Source organism: Cavia porcellus, unplaced genomic scaffold (assembly GCF_034190915.1).
Source record: "Cavia porcellus strain 051 isolate PalLab524CR breed Dunkin Hartley unplaced genomic scaffold, mCavPor4.1 scaffold_33, whole genome shotgun sequence".
Classification (NCBI taxonomy): domain Eukaryota; kingdom Metazoa; phylum Chordata; class Mammalia; order Rodentia; family Caviidae; genus Cavia; species Cavia porcellus.
The window spans coordinates 14090526-14105626 of NW_026947516.1; the positions used below are offsets into that span (position 1 = coordinate 14090526).

The 15101-nt window shown below is 40.4% G+C and overlaps 1 non-coding gene across 1 annotated transcript; it reads left to right on the plus strand.

The window, feature by feature from the left end:
• The first annotated feature begins 13881 nt into the window (after positions 1–13881).
• On the plus strand, positions 13882–13988 carry LOC111754857 (U6 spliceosomal RNA). Its single transcript, XR_002789531.1, has one exon. It is a non-coding gene; the product is annotated as a U6 spliceosomal RNA (small nuclear RNA).
• The last annotated feature ends 1113 nt before the right edge of the window (positions 13989–15101 follow it).

Sequence of the window (15101 nt, forward strand, 5' to 3'; positions counted from 1 at the left end):
TTGGTTCAGTGGCACAAGTGCTTGCCTGACAAGCACAAGGTTGTGAGTTTGATCCCCAGTATAAAATAAATAAATAAGTAAATAAATAAATGTATAAAGTTTCAAAGATTTTGGTGATTAATAAAATATAAATCACTTAGAGGCAACTTAAACATCTTCTGAAGTGAATTAAGAGGAAGAGAAACTAAAAATAATTCAACTCGGAAACCACAGCACATTTTGTCATGAGGTTAAGCCCAGTGGTTTGGTGCAGGAAAACAGGCGAGAGCACAGCAACAGATGGTCTTTACCTTGTCCCTTTATCATCTTTATCACTGGCTCACTTAACTATCTGAAGTCACTCAGCAGAGTTTTGTAGGAATGGGGCTGTTCATCGGTGACTCAAATGCAAAACCACTATGTCAGTCTACCAGGAGAGCGTAACCCAAGTGCCCCCATAAAGCTCTGAGTGTGAGGCTTCTCTGCTGACCCACCTACGGACAGCTCTGCCTCAGAAGGTAGATTCTGCTCCTCCATTAAGATGTGGCTCCCACGTTATTTCAACCCTGAGCCTGGCAAGGATGTGTCCCTCTTCTCAGACAGCAAGATGGGGGTACTTTTAGGATCAAAGCCAAGGGAAACCTTGGGCAAGGCACATGTTATACTTGAGTAAAGGGCAAAAAAAGCACCTGCATTCTGGAGAGGAGAGAACAGATGGTGTAATCGTGGGCCCATTCCCAAATCAGGTTCTCTAGGCCCCAGCATCCTGTCTCCTTGCAGCACTGTATGTCTAAATACCCTTCTGCCCACCTGCTCTCTTAAATTCAGGCAGGGCATGTAGAGTATGTGAAAGGATACAGAGATCTAAGAACCTGACACCTCGTGCCGTCTCCAAAGATGCTGTGATGAGGAAAGCTGGGAAAGAACACTCCATGTTCTTTCTGATGAGGCCTTTTCCTTCCCATAATACATGGGAGTTTTTGTTTTGCTTTTTTTGTTTACTTCTGCCTTCTCATCTGAGCCTCAGTACATAAGAGAAGCAGAGTGCACATCCTGCTAGCTCTTTATGACCCACTTGTTAAATGGAGGTGGAACTGAAGTTGGAGTTTTTCCTCTATCTCTTCTGCACATGCTCAGTGAGTTGGAAACGCTGCTCATGGGGAAGACTGGTTAGAAAGACTGTGGGAAGTCTCTTCTCCTTGGAGGTTTTGGGTGCCAGAAGCTGGGAGCGGTTAGTTACAAGACACAAAGCCAGTTGCAAATAATGGAATGTGGAATTCTTAGCCCTAAGGAGCACTGGGGACTTTGTAGCACCTGAAGCACAGATAGTGAACAATGTGGGAAGGAAACAAGCAAATGACATGATTGAGAGGACTCGAAAGGGGGACGTACTTTGAGAACACCAAGCAGAAAATTAACTCGTTTTGCTAAATTCATACAATAAAAGGAACATGAAACCAACCCACTAACCAGCCTACACAGAGAAGAGGAAAGGTTAAAAAGGAGAAAAAGTCCCCAGTTCACAGTGGGGTTGTACGGTAAGAGCCTTTGTAACACCGGGGCCATCCATTCTGGTGGGAATGGAATTTGATGGGTAGTTTCATGCTGCTTTGGGTTTTCTTTCTTTGCCACTGCTCTTCTTTTGCTTCCTCCTCCCTCTCCATTTCTTTTTGACTATGCACACCCACGGCAAGCCCTCATGTCATGAACAAAAATGAAGAGAAGGCGGCAGATCCGCAGGTGGAGTCTTCCGTGGAGAAAGGCCATTATGCATATACTTTTGATTTAAAACTTGTGTCTGCCTCACACATGAAGAGTGAATCCCTGCATGCTCCAGAGAGCATGACCCTCTATAATAGGCTCTGTAAAAACTTCCCTGGGTGACACTGACTGGATTCTCTGCCAATTCAAACTCATATTCTTTCTACTTCCTTCAACTTTCAAGAATGGGATTCAGAAAACTGGGTGCAACCCAATCGCCTGCCTTGCAGGTTTTCCCCAGTCTTAGGGTATAATTCATTTCTAACATATTTGCTATGGCACTTTAATGATTTAATTTCTTCATAGATTTGTCACTGCACCTTCTTGATAACATATTAATTCAATGTTTTGGAAAAGCACAGACAAAGTGACCAGAAAGTTTGAGTCAGCGTCTTCTCACAAGACTCCCTCTAGAAATAGTGTGGAAGGATTTGGAGGGAAAGAGGTAGTCCTAGAGGCCATGGCAGTTTTCAGACGTCTCCAGAGGTCGCTGGGGGACAGAGGGAGGCATGTGGTTACTTCTACAGACAGAAATGATTTTCTGGCTGGTGACAACACTTCAGGTGACAGAGATTACCAACTTGGATGTCATCATGCTCATGTATGATACACAATGAGATATAGAGTCCAGGAACTTTTATAACAGTGAATTGCATGAGCAGATATCTTTAGCAACACTTTGTATTAATATTCACTTAATTTATATCTGTGTCTTATTTTCAGTGGGACTGCCATGCTAAGAAGATGGTTTGAGCTGTTTGGAGAATTAGGTCTTGATTGCTGTCAAAGAGAAGGTGAATAACATTCCTGGGCAAGGTCCAAATGGAGGCTCACCATGCAGGACTTAGTTACTTGGTGACATACATTAAATAAAACAGTTTCTAGTTCCTATCTCTTGCTCTTAAGCCTGAAGTTGACACAGTGCAGTTGCTTGTGAACTGAGTCATCCTACCTGAAATTCCTACTTAATTTATAACCTGCCTGGTGTTACTTTAACACATTACTCCTGTCCATTAACACAACGCAATAGAGTAACTGGTGAGATGATCAGCTTTCCAGAGCTGGCAACAGGAAGCATGTTCTGAATAGATAGGATGCATTTTAAAATAACTCCAGCCTTAATTCCTACTCATGAAGATGGGACAAGAAAGGGAGTGAGAACCATGGAGAAAGTGAAGAAGATTTTAGGAAGAAGGACGCAAGATAAAGTCACTGATCCCATGACAATATTACTGAGTGGGGGATGAAGGAGAAAGAGGAAGGAAGTGACTAATAAGTAGCAAATGAAAATTAAATGTTTCATTGATTCCATTAACTTTTCACAACCCATCTACAAACCTGGCATTATTAGCTTCAACTTAAGGTAATGGATTAACTCAGGGAGGTGGGATTAGGTTATGTCAACTGTGCCAAGGTTACAGAGGAAGTAGTTGGCCTTACCCCAAAACCGATACAGCTCTATCCAACTGGCCCAATTGGTCCTTTCATTTTAAAGGCTTCTGGAGTCACCTAAGAAGCTTAAAAACCATGTGGCTCCCAAGCTCCACATCAGAGATCTTCATCTTCGGGAGCCATAAATATGCCTTTCTGAAAATAGCTTAGGGACTGTAGCAAGAACCCACCTGCAGGGCACTTTGGGAAGCACTGTATCTTTCTTTGGGATACCAGGGACTTTCAACATAGGGGACACTCCAGCAACAAAATCCTGGGCTTTCAAGTTGGGCTAAATGGCTCCTTTTCCTTCTGTGTATAAACTTTGGTGCTCTTAGAGCCCACAGCTAGGCGATAGGTCTGCACTTCAATGCTCCCCACTGAGTATTCTTATTTGGGAGGCTAGGTTTAAGTATCGGTGGAATCTCCCCTGTCTCTCCCTCTCACTCACTCAGAGTGCTTTCTTTTTCTCCCACTCTCTCTCTTTCACATTTCTGAACAGTCTACCCACTAACTCTCTTCCCTGCCCCCCTCACCCTGGTTCAAAAATGGCATCTGGATGTTTAATGTGCTGTAACTTGTCATCTTAAGGGATGGCAGGCCTTTTCATCCTGCTTTACTACAGTTCATGAAAGCTATTGCTGAATAGGCTTGAGGCATGGATGTTTCAAAATTGCTTCCTGCAGTCAACTGACTCAAAGATCCTGGAACTCTCACTTGCCAGAGTTGTGTGTGTAAATGTTGTGTATCTCCATATATACCTGTCCATAAACATTTATATGTTTATTGAAAGGTATGCATGCAAGTGTGTATATAATTGCATTTTTGTGTATACTGGAATTACTGATAAGTGCACACAGCCTTCTAGACAGGTTAGTTGTAAACCTAAGTGAGATACTGTAATCCATGAAAAGTGCTCAACAAAAGACCCACCATCTATCGAGTGTTTCATAGATGTTAACATACTTATTTTATTTATTATTTCAGATATATAATCAATTTACGATCTCTCGAGATTAATCTTATATTCTTCACTTGGTGAATAGTTGTAATATTTTTCTTTTAGCGAATATTGTCTGAGAAATATTTTCTGCTGTGTACAAAATTTATGCTAATGCTTCATGTGCTATATTCATATATTATAACTTTGGTGAATTTATAGGGCAACACTTAGTTTAGTCCTTCTGTTCAATACATATTCTTAAACACTACTTGGTCTACTTTTAGTTTTTTTGGACTGAAGTCCAACAAACTTTTCAGAAATGTCTCAGATACCCACAGCTCATCTCTATAAGCTTTTTAAAGTATATTTTATTTTCTTTTCCATCGTCTTCTCTCTACCATAAGAACACTGACCACTTCCTGCTTAAAACTTCTCTGAGGAAAAGTCCCTTTTTGTTGATCCAAGTTCACAGATTCTCCCAGTTCTGCTTTTTGCTCTGATCCAACAAGAAGAAAAAGCCGAAGGTTTGAAGTAGTGCCAAATGCTGACTGGCATAAAATTGTTTCCTGTCCAACATGCACTGAGCAGCTCTCCAGGAAGTGTACCCATAAGAATCAGAACCTGGGTCTCACTTTGTCCTCTCCTGCCCTTCTCCTGATAACTCTGTGTACCACTGGTCTTCATCACTGTCATATGTGAGCTTAAATTCTTTCAGGTATAGCCTGTTTTATTAAAACTTCACTTAAAACCATGGTGCAGGTGACCAGATAAAGGTTTATGCATGAAAATATAAAGTGGCTTTTTACTAGAATGTGACAGGCAGAGAGTTTACTTCCTTCCTCAGCAGAGGGGCTGACCTCAAATGTTATGCCTCATGAAGCTCTCCCCAGAACTGAGAATCCCACTTAGAAAGGCCGAAGTTTTCGGCATTGTTGGGACTTGGGGGATCTGAGTACTAACAGCTGTGTCCAAATGAATAGGCACAATGGAGAAATGTAGGGTGTTGAGCCAGTGTTTGCTGAATTTGATGGCTGTTATACTTTAGATCTAAAATGGTCCTCAGTGCCTCCTGTGTCTGTAATATGATTGGATTGTGGGGATTTGTAGCTTCTTGCTGGCAGGTGGGGTCTATTTAGAAGAGGTGGGGCATGGGAGCATGGTCTGCAAGGCTTTATCTCCCTCCCTGGCTCCTTCCTTTACTCTCTGCTTCCTGTCCAACATGCACTGAGCAGCTCTCCTCTGCAATGCCTCTGTGACCTGCTCCCCTGCCTCGGAATTGGCTATGGACTGAATCATGAGCCAAAATAATCCTCTCTTCTCTTAAATCGTAGGTGTTGAGTATTTCATCTCAGAGACATGGGAAGTAAGACAATGGCCATAACTTGAGTTATTACCTTGGGATTCGCCAATCCTTCCACCCAATAGAGTTAATTTATAAAGTCCAAGCTAGAAAAGGAGAAATTCAAGCCTTTGTGCCAAAGTGAGGGCTACTTGTCACAGAGAGTTGACTTGAAGACAATAAAAGCAAAAAGGCCACAATCTGCTTGTGGAGGCTGAAGATAAAGAGGTGAGAGGTCATTTGACCACATTGCCAGTCCCAAGATAAATAGGGAGTAGAAATGGGGAAGAAGGACAATTTCTCATTCTTCATAATTCAGAGATTAATGTCAAAATATAGGAAAAAAATAAAACTCCCTCTAAAGTACCATCAAGATTCAACAATAAATAAATAGTATATTCTCAATTAATAGTCACTCTATACAGATAAATTAGGTCTGTAAAACATGATGTCATACTTGCATTGGTAAGATGAAGAAAACCATTCTCTTTCATCCAGAGACCAGTGGTTATAGGTTTCCATTCACTGTATACCTGCCTTAAAAATGATAGAATCACTACCTTCACAAGCATTATGCTGATACCAAAATCAAAGATAGATCCAAACACAAAATGGAACTATATAGGTCCATCTCCCTAATGAACGTAGACACAAAAATCCTCAATATGATACTGGTATGCAGTATGCAGCAAATAATCAACAAGATCATACACCATGACCAAGTGGGATTCATCCCACATTCTCTCATCATGCAATAAACTAAAATTGAAATGGATCAAAGATTTAAATATTAAAACATAAACTGGTAGGAGATAGACTAGGTAGAATACTTGAAGACACCGGTGCAGACAAAGACTTTACGAATAAAACTCTGATTGCACAGAAACTATCACGAAGAACCAACAACTAAGATCTCATCTTATTAAAAAGGTTTTACACAGCAAAAGAAACAACCACTCGAATGAGGAGACAACCCATGGTGCGGGAAAAAAATTATACCAGCTAGTCCTCAAAGGACTTATTTTTCCTACTTTAAAGATAATAAAATCCAACAGAATGAAGCAGAAAAACACCAATCAAAACAAAGTAGCAAAATTGGTACAGAACTTCAAAGCACAATACCAGGAAAACACCAATAGCTGCCATAGTAGATCTTGTTATCTTCACAATGGTTGTCCATTCCATCAGCTGTAGCAAAATCAAACCAAAAACCAAACAGAATAAAACCAATCAAAACAGAACGTTGAATAAAGTAAAACAATTAGTAAGAAAAAACAAAACAGTGAGAGCAATATGGATTTCAAAAAGGAAATCCCCCATATTTGCTATATTGCATAGTGTTATTCTTCCAATAGATGCCAAGTCCACTGGCCCCAGGCCTGCAAAATCAACCAAACAGCACAAACATTTAGTTACTTTGTGTACCTTAGTGGCTATCAACTCTGCCTGTCCTCCGAACCAGCTTGAAGGTAAGGTGGGGGTTGATTCTCAACCCTTCCACCTGTAAGCTCACTTTTCTCTTCCTGCATCCCACTTGTGAGGCTTATCAGGAAGGCTGGCTAGTTGAGTCCTTGGTGGTCTCCTCCATGTCCCAGCATCAAAGGACTTATTTTTAAAATATATAAACAACTCGAAAAATAAGAACCCTCTAATTTTGAAAAAATTGGCACCTGAGATGAATAGATACTTCTCAGGGGAAGAAATACAAACAGCAAATATGAAAAAAAAGTACAACATCAGTTATTATTCAAGAAATACAAATTAAAACAACACTGAGATTCCATCTTACTCTAGAAAGAATGGCTGTAATCAACAAATCAACCAATAACAAATGCCGGTGAAGATGCGAGAGAAATGGAACTTTTGCCATTGTTGATAGGCATGTAAATTGGTACAATCACTATGAAAGTCACTACAGAGCTTCCTAGAAAGTAAAACTAGAGATTCAATTTGATTCAGCTATTCCTTTTTTGATATTTTCCTAAAAGATTTAAAAGCAACATATCACCATGATATATGCATACCTACGTTTATAGCAGTACAATTGGGAATGGGAACATCTTGGAAATGGCTCAGATGCCCAGTAATTGATGAGTGGATAAAGAAAGCGTGGGTTTTATATACAGTGGAGTACTACATTGCCATAAATAAGGACAATTTGAGATATTTTTAGGTAAATGAATGCACCTTGAGAACATAATTTTAACTGAAATAAATTGGACATATACATTTAATTTCCACATTTTTCTCTTGTGAGAAGCTGAAACTATAAATAAGGACCAAAATTGAGAGAATAGATATTGGGAAGTGGCAAGAAAATGTTCAAATGATAAGGGCAACAAGAGAGGGTGAGGCGAAAAGCAAGCAAGAAGAGAAAAAGAAAATAGACGGAAAAATGGAAACAAAACCTTTATAAGTGGAGAGGGGAAGAAGGTCTGAAGCGGGAGGGGAATGGAGGAAAAAAGAACCAAGATATATCATGTACAGGTGCAAATTCCTTACAATGAATGTGACCGTTATGTATATCAAAAGAGTACCAACAAAATTTTTAAAAAAGAAGTCAAGAAATCAGTTGTGCTGATAGAGGCATATAGAGCCAAGCATGGTGGCGCACACCTGCAATCCTAGCACTCGGGAGGCTGAGGCAGAATTGTTGTGAGTTTGAGGCCATCCTGGACTACATATTGAGTTCAAGGTCAGGCTGCACTTCATAGTTGGGCCCTGTCTCAACACATAAACAAAAATAAACTAAAATAGACTTGTAGCCCAATCGCATATACTAGAAAACACGGGAACAACCCCATGCATTTACAACCATCTGATGTTTGACAGAGAGTCCAAAACATATGCTGGGCAAAACATGATCTCTTTAACAAATGGTACTGGGAAAACATCATCCACATGCAGAATAATGAAACTAGACCCATCCTTCTCAGTCTCAGCTAAAACCAACAGAAATGGGTCAAAGACCTTGAAATATAAAATGTAGAAACTCTGAAACTGCTAGAAAATACTCACTTGAAGCTATAGTTCACAGGGAAGGATTTTCTGAACAGAACACCAATAGTCCAAGAAATAATACCAAGAATCAACCAATGAAACTACATCAAATTAAAAAGCTTTAGTTCAGCAAATGAAAATATCAACAGGGTGCTGAAACAACCTACAGAATGGGAAAACTTTTTGCTAGATAGTCTCCTGACTAATACCTAGAACTTACAAAGAACTCAAAAAATTAGCACCCCGAAGCCAAACAACCTAATTTAAAAAAAAAAAAAAAAGAGCAAATGAACTGAACAGAAACTCCCCAAAAGAAATACAAATGGCTAATAAGTACATGAAAAAATATTCCTCATCTTTAGCCATTAGAGAAATGCAAATTAAAATGATTTGGAGATTCCACATCATTCTAGTCAGAATCGTTATCACCAAGGACACATCTACGTTATAGTGGTCAGGCTGTGGGGGAAAGGGAACTCTTTTGCATTGTTGGTGGAGATGCCTAAAAAAACCCCTAAAAACTGAAATTCTATCTCACCCAGTATTATCTCTCCTTGGTGTACGGCCAAAAGAATCATCATACAGTGATATATATATATAGCTCCATGCTTGTGGCAGCAGTGCAATTCACAATAGCTAGGCTCTGGAAACAGCCCGTCAGTGAACAAATGGGCGAGAAAAATGTGGCAGATATAACAATGGCATTATTCAGCCATAAAGAAGGAGGAAGTCGTGGCACTTGCAGGAAAATGGATGAGTCTTGAGACCATTATGTTAAGTGAAATAAGTCAGACCCAAAAGTTATATATCACATAGTTTCCTTATATGAGAAATCCAAAACATAAAGTAATGGCAGTCTTTAGAGATGGGAATGGAAGTCAGGAGAAGGGGGAGGAAGAGGGAGAGATGGGGTGGAAGGATATATATATTCCCCAAAACAAATGTAGACATCATGTATTGCTAATATATACTAATAAAATATGCAACTAAAAAATAAACTGGAGGACAAGTGTAACAGTACTATAACTCTAAAAATGGGATTACATCAATTAAGCATCTACAGTATGCATTCTACTTCACAACTTACAATTTTTAAAAATGCCACGTTAAAAATGAATTCATCGTGCCACCCCCACTCCCACCACTACCCCCCTGGCTTGTCAATCAGACCTAGAAATCGTTCCCCAGTCCTCTGAGGTTAGGAGTACACTGCTGCACTCCCTGAGGGTCTGTGTTAAGCTTCTGGACAGGGAGGGAGGTGGAGAGCTCACAGACAGAAAGGAATGGAAGTCACACACATTCCAGTTGTCTCGCTGCACGTTTGAGTTGGTGGACAGAATCACATCGGATACCAGACATACTTTTCCCTGTTTGAATACTTTTCCACTGGGCTCGGTTTCTTATCTAATCCTTTTTGTTCAGTGTTTCAAAATTTAACTCAGTGGATTCAGATTATCGTGTGGAAACTCTGAACTTGATTTCATACGTTTCATAGTTTATAAAATTGACTGCCCTCTAGCTTAGAATTTAGTTAAAATCTTCTACCTATTCTAAAACGGCAGGAGCAAAAATTACCGCTTCCTAGTGTTTGTTTTTCTTAAATTTTAAGCATTTTGATATTCTTTTGGCAAATTATGAAAGTGTTTTTTTTTAAACTTGAGATCCTGTAACTGAAACTTCCCCTCAAGCCAAAAGTAAAATATTTATATGTGTATCTATTTTCTTAACTTTAATAGCAGTTTAAAATTTTATACTCCACACGTTATCAAACTGAAACCACCTGCCTAATCAGGAAGTTCGAACTAGTGTGCAGTGAGCGCCATCTGGTGTCAGGATTGCTATGAACTCTGTTGCCCTAGGCTGGATCTTCCCTGGTCCCTGTCTCTCTGTCTCTGACTGTCTCTGTCTCTGCCTCTCCTCTTTCTCGTGCATATGTGTGTGTGCTGTACTAGTTATACAAAGCAGCAGGTTTCATTTTGACATGTATATAACATATTCGCATATAATGTACTTTGATCATTTTCAACTCCTTTGATTACCTTTCTTCTTTCTTCTGCCCCATCCCCTTCTTCTTTTTAATGGTTGTCTTTTTAGTTTCATGATTTCTTTTTAATATAAATTTTTCTAGATTCTACGTATGAAAGAAAATATGATATTTGACTTTCTGAGTCTTGTCTGTTTCACTTTACATGCCTGTCTTCACTCCATCCAGTTTCCTGCACATGACATGATTTTATCCTTTTTTATGGCTGAATCATATTTGGCTCTATTATAGCTATGTCTTTATCCACTCATCAATTGATGGTCATTGATACTGATTCCATAGCTTAGGTGTTGTGAACTATGCCACAAAAAAACATAGATAAACAGGTATCTCTACAGTGTGCTGACTTTAATTCTTTGGGGAAATATATCAAGCAGTGCTATAGTAGGATCTTATGGTTAGTCTAATTTTAGGCTATTGTTTGTTTGTTTGTTGAGACTGAGTCTCACTAAGTGGCCAAGTTGCCTAAGCTGGTCTCAAACTCCTGATCTTGCTGGCTCAGCCTCCCAGAGTGCTGAGATCACAAGCCTTCATCAGCATGCTTAGTTATTTTTAGTGTGTGTGTGTGTGTGTGTGTGTGTGTGTGTGTGTGTGTGTGTAGGGTGGGGCTACCAGGAATCAAACTCATGACTTCTCACTTGCCGGGCAGGCGCTGTTTCACTGAGCTATGTCCCAGGCTCTATTTTTAGTGTTTTGAGGAGCTTCCACACTGATTTCCGTACTGGTTATACTAATTTACATTCCCAAATTCTTCCCACCTCCTTCCCAGCATCTCCCAGTCATTTCTGACCTGAGAAGACAGTCGTGAAATTCATTGGTGGCCCAGACGTAGAAAGGAAAATAAAATAATGGCTTCTCCAGTGCCACAAGCACTATTTCCCTAGATGTGAAGATTGAAAAAAAAAAACCCAGAAGAATTGGAAGGACAGAGGAAAGATACACATTGGTGGAAGGGAAGAATGGATCCTGCAAGCCAGTGTCAAATGAAGAACTTGTGGAGAACCAGCCTGAGCAGTAGAAATCAGCCTTCAGGAATCTTCATCTCTACCTGAGCCCTGGGCCTCAAACCTCACAGGGGGTTTTTGTGTTTTCCAGTGTCCTTGCCTATAGGAATTAACTGGCCATCTCCCACATATCCTCAGCCCCTGGTACTGATCTTTCTGACCCGATGCCCTCTACCCTAGCGCTTAACTTCAGGGCCTGCATCAGGAGGAAGCTGGAGGGCCTCCAACAGGTACTTTCCCAACTTCCTTCCTCTCTACGCCAAAATATGTTCTATGCCGCCAGCCTCCCCGCCATCTCACAACAAGATTCCTCCTCCAAGAACCTGTGTGCTTTCCCTTTTGTCCCCAAGGAAAGGTGACACTTGCCCTTTCTAGGCTGAGAGCCCATCCCTGGCTCTGCTCTGGTCATCCTTCTCCCTGCTTGAAAATCTGCTTCACCTGTATCTGTTGTCTGTTGTCTCTTCCATCCTGAGAGGTCTCCTCCTCTGCTGAGCATGCTTCACTGTAAACCATCTTCCCTCTGGAAATGTCTGCTGTAGTCCTGCTGGTAAGGTCAAAGAATTAGGATACACTGAATTGTCAGTCAACAGAAGATTCAGTAAATAAATGTTACATCCATAACAATATATGTAGCACAGCTATTTAAAAAACCAGAAGACAGATCTGCATATTTGAAACAGTGAGATGTGGGAAAAAATAGAATGGCACACATTATATGATCCCAACTTTACCAAAGAACTCTGTACAATTATATGCTGGGACACACACAAGAAAAATCTTGAATAGCATACACCAAACTTTTAATAATGATTATCCCTGAGGAGTGGAGTTTGTGTATTGTACAAACTTAGGCAACTTGGCCACCTAGTGAGACTCAGTCTCAACAAACAAACAAATATCTTCTGTATTGTACATTTCTGTATTTGGATCTAATACTATAATGGGTGAGTATAATATTATAATCAGGAAATTATATATATATATATATATATATATATAATCCTTATATATATAATCCTACCTTTAATCCTACCAATTGCATCTTCTGTATGTTGCTTTCATTTTTACAAACATTCACCCACTGTTAAGTATATAAGATTCATCTGGATGAATAAAATAGCTCTTGGTCTCAAAAGTTTCACATTCTTCTAGAGAACAGGAGGTGGTCCCACCAAAATAAATCCAAAGCAGAAAGTGATAAGTGCAGCAGAGCCTTGAGTTAAGGTCCAGCTTTGCTGCTGAATTTGGGTAAATTACAGAACAACTGCAAGACCTGTTTCCTCTCTTGGAAATGAGACTAGAGTTACCAGCAAAGATGAACGTGGGGTGGGAATGGGTGAAGCCTTCAGTGGCTATTAGCACAAAGTGCACCATCCGATCTGTACCACAGGTCACTGAAGACACACAGGCACCGGGAGATGGAACTCAGGAAGCCCATGTCTCCAGATATGGCCTAGCAGACTGGGTAACAGTTAAGAAGGGCCGGACTCTCACGGCTGCATATCAAATGCTCATGGCCAGAGACCTGCACAAGATCCAGAAGACAAGCTCCCACTATTAGCATAGCCAGGGTCAAGCGAAGGCAGGAGGAGACGGATCCAACAGGCACAAGCACCTGGCAAGCCTTAGGGTATCTTAAGAACCGAGGATATTCCCCTGATAGAACAGGACTGGGATCCAGGTGGGAAAGCTGGGAAAAGACTGGACCTATTTGTGGAGAAATCCAGCTGCCAGCACATGGATTACACAGTGGGTGGTGGTTTGAGTGAATGGCTAAGAGCACAAACTCTGGAGCCAGCATGGTCTGATGTTTTCAATCTCTTTTTGTTTCTATTTCTTCCTATGAGAAGTGAAAATAACTCCAGAGCCATATCATAGGATTCCTCAGAGAGGGAAAAACATTAATAAATGTCTGGGTCATAGTAAGTGATACATAAGGTTCAACTGTGGTTATTTATGAAACCCTTCCTTTCTTCTCCTCACACCCACCCTCCTTCTCTTTGCCTCTCTTCCAAAACGTGTACTGAGATTCCATTCTACAGTCGCAGTGTAGAGTGGAATGGACTAAAATGATAGCTCTCATCTTGAGGACTACTCTCTGGGTGTTTTGTAGAATGTCTCTCCATTTGTGTTTATCTAATGTTTTCTGTATCCTTAGACCGAGGTTGTGGCTTTTTGAGGAGGAAAATCCACAGAGGTAAAGAGCCATGTTCATGTATCATATCTGAGGAACCCATTGTCAGGGTGACTTGTTACTGCTGATCACCTGGCTGACCTATTTGCTCCCAGGATTCTCCACTGTGAATCCTGGTAACTACTTTCCATGTTGTACTCCTTGAAAGAAAGGCTACTAGGTTTAGCCTTACATCAGAGATGGGTTGTGCTTGCTTCGGTAGCACATACAATAAAGTTGGGTGGATACAGAGAAGATAATTATGTGTCCAGCACAAGCATAACATGAAAATTCATGAAACATTTCATATTGAGAGAGAGAGAGAGAGAGAGAGAGAGAGAGAGAGAAAGAGAAAGAGAGAGGCAGTTATAAGGGGAAAATGTCTACATGAATTATTTGGACTTCTTTGCTGTTTTATCTCTTCTTCTCCATTTATGATTTCAGTCATTTATTTATATCAGTATGAACTCATGTATATTTAATTCATACTTTGAGTTATAAAACAGTACCACTTTATTTTTTCCAGCTCTGGCCATTAGGAGCTCACTCAGATTGACACTTTGGTTCCTTTATCTTGACCCTATCCTTTTGTATTTTGAACACTTCCTTCTTGAAAGAAAGATGTTCCAGATCAAAAGAAGATGCTGCAGATTTATCTTGTGTATTTCCTGCCATTTCTATACAATCAGCCCTTTCTCTAAGGAGCACTAGTTTCTTTTCTCAGAGAAAGATATTAGAAACCAAATCTAAGCACTAGGATTGCCTACTACTACTAGGCAATTGCTTTTAGATCCTCTTGATGGGCAGAACTAGACACAGCAATATGAATACTAGCGGGTATAAACACCCTGGTCTATAATTACTTGTGTATTTACTCAGTATCTATAGTAATCCCTATATGACTTCATATTGATGTTTCCAATGCTGATTAGTACCACTTGGTTCAATCCAGCTTTCCCTCTTGTATAAACTCAAACTTTGACAATGCCCAACCCCATTTCAACTCATCTACTCTGATCCTTACTAAGGAAGCCTAGTGCTCAAGACTTCGAGAGCTGTAGAAGCACTTTCATATGGCTGTAGACACAATACAGTCATGCAGGATGGCCTTGTTTCATCAAGGACCCACTCAACTGCAGTCCTTCAGTCTATGATGCCATATTCTGGTCCCCCTACCCAAACCACCCTGGGTCTGGTGTGCAATCTTAGAGCAAATTTTCACTCCCTGTCTGAGGCATTTTCGCTTGTGAGACTCTGGGGCTTGGAGAAGACCAGAGCTTTCTCTAATGCCACACCATGGTGGTAGGGAATTTTTCAGACATTGCTTTTTCCCAGCATTCCAAGCAGGCTGTGAACTACATTGCCTCTATGCCTGATTCTCAAAATGTATCTTTAGGTTCTAAGTTTCCTCTACCTCTGAACTTTCC